Raw genomic sequence first — 6,104 nt, forward strand, 5'->3', positions numbered from 1 at the left:
ATTTGTAATTGTACTGTACCTTGTACTTGTACGTTCTCACGTGACCGTTTTGAGAAATTTGTTGTCTGCTACAAACAATTAGACCTGTCAACAAAAGATATTTTCGTTGGAAAAGGAAAAAGTGAGTGTTATTTCTTGTACATTTTAGAGAGGATTGGTTTCATAGCAAAGTTGATTGAATAAAAGGACTTTTTACTTTTACTTTAATCTCCATCCCTACAACCACCATCACATCATCATCACTAGCACTACTACTACAACCACCACCACCACATCATCATCACTACCATTTCTACAACCACCATCACCACAACATCATCATCACTACCACTTCTACTACAACCACCACCACCTCATCATCATTACTACCATTATTACTTCAACCACCACATCATCATCACTACCACTACTACTATAATCACCACCAACACCACCATATCACTACCACTACTACTACAACCACCACCACCACCACATCGCTACCACTACAACCACCACCACCACATCATCACTACCACGACTACTACTACTACAACCACCACCACATCATCGTCATCGCTACCACTACTACTACAAGCACCACCAGCACCTCATCATCATCATCACTACCTCTACTACTACAACTACGACCACCACATCACCATTACTACCACTACTACTACAACTACCACCACCACCCATCATCAGCACGACCACTATTACTACAAACACCACCACCACATCATCATCACTAATACTACTACTACAACTACAACTACCACCACATCATCATCACTACCACTATTACTACAATCACCAACACCACATCATCCTCACTACCACCAGTACCTACTGCAATCACTACCATTAGGTTTTGGAACTTTACTTCATTTGAGATAAGGAAACTTTGGGATTATATTTGGCATTGTGTTTACATATACACAGTCCAATGGGGACAATCACAAATCTGTTAACCTCAACTATCGGTTAATCGCAACATTTCCCAAGAAATGGGATTCATTCAATATAAAAGTCACTGGTTAATTGCAACAATTTTTTGACCTCAAAAAGTGGCAAATTCAAGGAATCAATGAAAAAAAATCTTATGATTAAATATCATGGGTGAAACCATGACAGGTTGAAGAATCGAGAGTTGGGGGGGGGGGGTGAATCATACCTGCCAACCCTTCCACTTTTGGCGGAATCATTCCTATTTTCACTTTTCCTTTTCCACTTCTGTACCATTGTCTCTAAAATTCAGATTTTTGTTATATAGAGGTAGTCACTAAGGCAGGTATGACTGTATATACATTCTTAACTCTCTCTCTCTCTCTCTCTCTCTCTCTCTCTCTCTCTCTCTCTCTCTCTCTCTCTCTCTCTCTCTCTCTCTCTCTCTCTCTCTCTCTCTCTCTCTCTCTCTCTCTCTCTGGGTAAACTGATGTCTGAAATAATCTCGACTTTGCTTGTGAATTGAAGGCTCTACAAGTCACCAGCTTACAAACCCACCAAAATGTATGAAGGGAATGCACTCTAATGCGTTAAGAACCATTCTTTTAGCTACTACTCCACAACAAAAGAATAAATAATTTTTTTTCAACTTCAAAATAAAATTAAACTATTTTTTAAGAAAAACTTTTCATCTATTTGCCTTAAAAAAAAAAGCAGGTCCTTAGTAAAACCAAATTGGTTTTATCTTAAAAAATAAAAAACTTGAGCTTTTATATAGAGCAATATCCACTAAACGTGCTCAAAATATACAGGGGGTCCCTGCCCAAGAGCAACACATAACCTGTACAACGAGACATGACGCCTGGTACTCATTTTACACCTGAGTACGGTGAGAGAATGTGAGTAAAGAGTTTTTTTCCAAGGACTCAACTATGCGCTGAGCGAGGCTCGAACCCAGGACCTTCCAATCCGAAAGCGAGTCTCATACCACTAGACCACATTGCTGTCTTAGATCAAAGACACAAGGGCAAATTATTATAAAGTGGAACAGGATAGACCAGCTAGAAAACATGGCAAGTCTGGCCCACAAGGAGAAATGGAAAAAAAATATGTATGCCATATGAAGAGGCACGTTGGTACAACATACTATAATAATATGGATTTTTATACCACATTAGGCAAAGATCCCAAACAGGGTCTTTTAAAACTGTTTCACACTTTCATCGCATAATTTGGTATTTTTACTTTTGGTCTGATATTGAAATTGTACCTTGGAAATCCCATCATCAATAAGCCAACAAGCTTGTTCAGAGCTAAATAACCATGTAGCTTATGGATTTTAGTGTGTGTGACCAGAGTAACATTTTCGTTAAATTGTAAAAATTCAGATTCTCTTCCCTGGGGAGCCTCCCCAGAGGAAAACTGGTGAAGAAAACTGTACTTCAATTCAGATGGATATATTACCAAATTACTCAAAATCAATTCTCAAGCATAGAATGTGAGAAAATATTGCACTTCATTTCAAACTGACATTTTCAGCCTTTAAAGGAAAAAATAGTATTGAAAAAAATAAAAGTACGCAGAAAAAAGACCTACATATTTTACATTACATGTCGAGAAAAGGACTATTTTTAAACCGGGTCATTCAAGCATTAATACCTCGGCCATTAAAAAACGTACAGAGCTAAATTTGGTATCGTTTTAAAGAGGACGGTTTCAGCTTTATTTCTATACCGCTTAAACAATAAAAGATGGGCATTAAAGGTAGAAAAATGCCGTTTTAAAACTTTACAGCAGCAAAATTCCTGACATATTACATAATTATGAATTTGCTCTCATTTTCTTATTTATGTATGGATTTTTAAAATTTTAAAATTGTTTTCCATGACCATCAGAATGCTTTATGAATATAATAAGTAAAATCAATTTTAAATATTCAAAAATTTTCTCTTGTGGTACCTATTAAAAGTAAAGAAAAAAAAATCTACTTCGTGTGACAATAGGCTTGGCTTGGTAATAGCTTTCATGAAATATTATCATTAATGTTAGGAAAATGTAAGGAAATAGGGATAAACTTAATTGGTTTGTTACCTTTATGGTTGTGTGATGAAAAGCTGATACCTTTTTTTTTATTTGTTAGAAACGAAAAGATTCATTAAATTCAAGTAATCTAAATACAACATTTGCAAAAAACAAAAACACAAATATCAGTATTGTCTATGTCATGTTTTAAGTGAATCCCAATTTATTTCAGAATTTGAAATACATTTTTTGTGGTACCATCTGGTGCAATTATCGCATCTCAACCATTGTTCAGCTTTTTTTTATTTACATACATAACACCTGTTGGATACCACTTTATTTTTCTTCCCCTTCGAAGCATCATTCTCTTGTTTTCTTCTTTCCTCTTCCTTCTCTCCTCTTTCTGTTCCCTCTTCTTCCTTCTTTTTATTTTCTCTCTCTGCCAGAAAGTCAATTGTCTCAATGTTGGTAAGAGTAAGAGCCAAAGTTTGCCAATGTGCCCTTCTTCTTTTATTTCTTTGTTTATTTTTCACAAATCGTTGATGCAACAGAAGAGGTAGGCAGTTTTCAAATTTCAGATGATCCTAATAAGATGAGTTGGCACTCTTTCCATTTGTTGTAAAGAACATCATCTACGTCATACCCTTTCTCAAATCTACGCAAATATTGGGTTTTCATTTCCTCTGTGATGATGTTCTCTATTACTGCTAGAATATTCAGTGGTGATAGGATAGGATTAGGATTGTATATCAATACAGTGATATATGATGATGGTTGTGGTGGTGGTGGTGGTGGTGGTGAAGATGAAAATGGAAAAGATGATTGTGGTGATGATGATGATGATGATGGTGGTGGGTTTGTAGTGGCAAGAAGACGTGCAGACTGCATCTTATTGGCGCTAAGCACTGCTTCTTTATCAAATGGAAAGAGACCAGAGTTTTTAAAACCTGCTCTTGCCAGTTCTGGCGTGCATGTTTTTGTGTATGCTGAACCAAAAACAAGTGCAAAAGCACTCTTTGTCACGGATAATCCTTTATTTCTGGTTTGAAATTCAGAGACAGCCTCTTCCCAGTTTTGCTTCATCACAGAGAAAAAATTTAAATCTAATGGCTGAATTAAATGTACAACATGTGGTTCAAGGCAATACAGTATAATGCCATTTGCCACACAAAAGTCACTTGCACGTTTACTTTTGTGAGTACAGGATCCATCAACAAATAAGAGAACAGGGCGTTTTACCTTTTTCATATCCAACATTTGGACAAATACGTCCTTCAACCATTTTGAAAATAAATCTGCTGTCATCCATCCCTTTTCACTAATGGCACCCTTACAACCACTAAATTGCCCTTCTACATCGACTGTTTTCTGAACTCGAGGCATTATGATCATGGGAGTTGTGAAGTCCCCTTCTGCAGATGTACAGCACATTGTTGTTATTTGAGGCTTTGATTTGATTGTAGAAATATATAGGTTCTGATCTCTTTTGCATGACGTAGGGGCCATAACCTTCTTGGTTTTAATGCAGAGAGGAAAACCTGTCTCGTCTGCATTAAATATGCGACTTGGATCCTGTAACAGAAAAGTATTTTTAGATTAGATAACATAACTACAATATGATCAAGGCTTATAAACAAAGATTCCATCATAATGAATGATAAAAAAAAGATTTTATCAATGATTTTTATTATTTGAATCACTGTAGTAGGATTCTCTGAAAATTGTTCGTGTGTAAAATTGTTCGTGTGTTAGTAAGAAAAATAAAAATTATATCTTGAAGTTTTAGAAGAGAAATTTGAATGTTTGCGTCCTATTGCGAGATGGAAGAGCAGTTTGAAATCATGGTTAAGCTGTTGTACGGATTGCATACTTTTATTCATTTTCTTATCTCATTAATACTTTCATTGCAATTTAAATTTTATTTAATTAGTGGTCATGAAACAGTTCCATATTTACAGTGCTGCCAACCTACCGCAAAAAATGCGGAATTGTACGCATTTTCAGCTATTGTACGCTTGTACGCATTTCCCCCAAGATTGTGCCCATTTTCAGTGTAGGGAATCACTTCAGTTTTCTTTAGTATTATTTCTAGCCTATTGAGAAACCTTGGTGACCAAGTGGATAGTCATATATTTTTTGACCAATTATGGGAGGTAGAATTCTGAAAGGATTGGATTATAGTCTTGGGAACATCATTGTTGCTGCAATTGAGTTTGTGCTGTGTGACTTTATGTAAGTATACCTTCCTCTTACTTTCACAATGGTTAGTTTCCGTCGATTTCAGGATTGTACCCATTTTTATGAAATCTCCCCCATTTTGAGGTCCCATTGTACACATTCTCATCAGATGGGGTTGGCAGTTCTGTATTTATGTTCAAAATCTAATAATACAAATATTTTATATTTATTGTCTTCAAGATAATCATTTTATTTTACACTAATAGATTTGTGTATAAGTACAAATCAGATTTAATGTTTAAAGATGCTATTGTATAGAGAAAAACATTAGTATGAAAGTTCTAATACCTGTAGGATATCAGGATCCTCACTTTGAGAAATGTAGTTCTCCAGGTCGTTAAACCATAATTCAATGCATTGGGGTGTTACTAGGCCCTCTTTATACCAACAGGACACGCTTTTCTTTCTGTTAGTTCAGGATGCCGTTTGAGAAAACATTTGTACCTTTTCAAGGAGTTAAATAGTAAATAATGGCATTAATTACTACTATTACTACACTGTATTGCTACTACTACTACTATTACTACTACTACTACTACTACTACTACTACTACTACTACTACTACTACTACTACTACTACTACTACTACTACTATTACTACTACTACTACTACTAACTACTACTTCCACTAATAGTAATAATAATATTAATAATAATAATTACAGCAATATTGCTGTAATAATAATAATAATAATAATAATAATAATAATAATAATTATTATTATTATTATTATTTAATGATAATACTTATAATAATATAATAATAATAATAATAATAATAATAATAATAATAATAATAATAATAATAATAATAATAATAATAATAATAATAATAATAATAATAATAATAATAATAATAATAATAATAATAATAATAATAATAATAATAATAATAATAATAAAATAATAATAATAA

General features: G+C 34.1%; 1 protein-coding gene across 6 annotated transcripts in view; it reads right to left on the bottom strand.

Annotated features, from left to right (window-relative positions):
• The window catches only part of LOC144957910 (uncharacterized), a 318,367-nt gene that overhangs the window by 53,768 nt on the left and 258,495 nt on the right, over nt 1-6,104 (bottom strand). The window lies entirely within an intron of this gene.

Source organism: Berghia stephanieae, chromosome 12, assembly GCF_034508935.2.
Source record: "Berghia stephanieae isolate SIO BIC M18660-M18661 chromosome 12, UCSD_Bste_1.3, whole genome shotgun sequence".
NCBI lineage: Eukaryota > Metazoa > Mollusca > Gastropoda > Nudibranchia > Aeolidiidae > Berghia > Berghia stephanieae.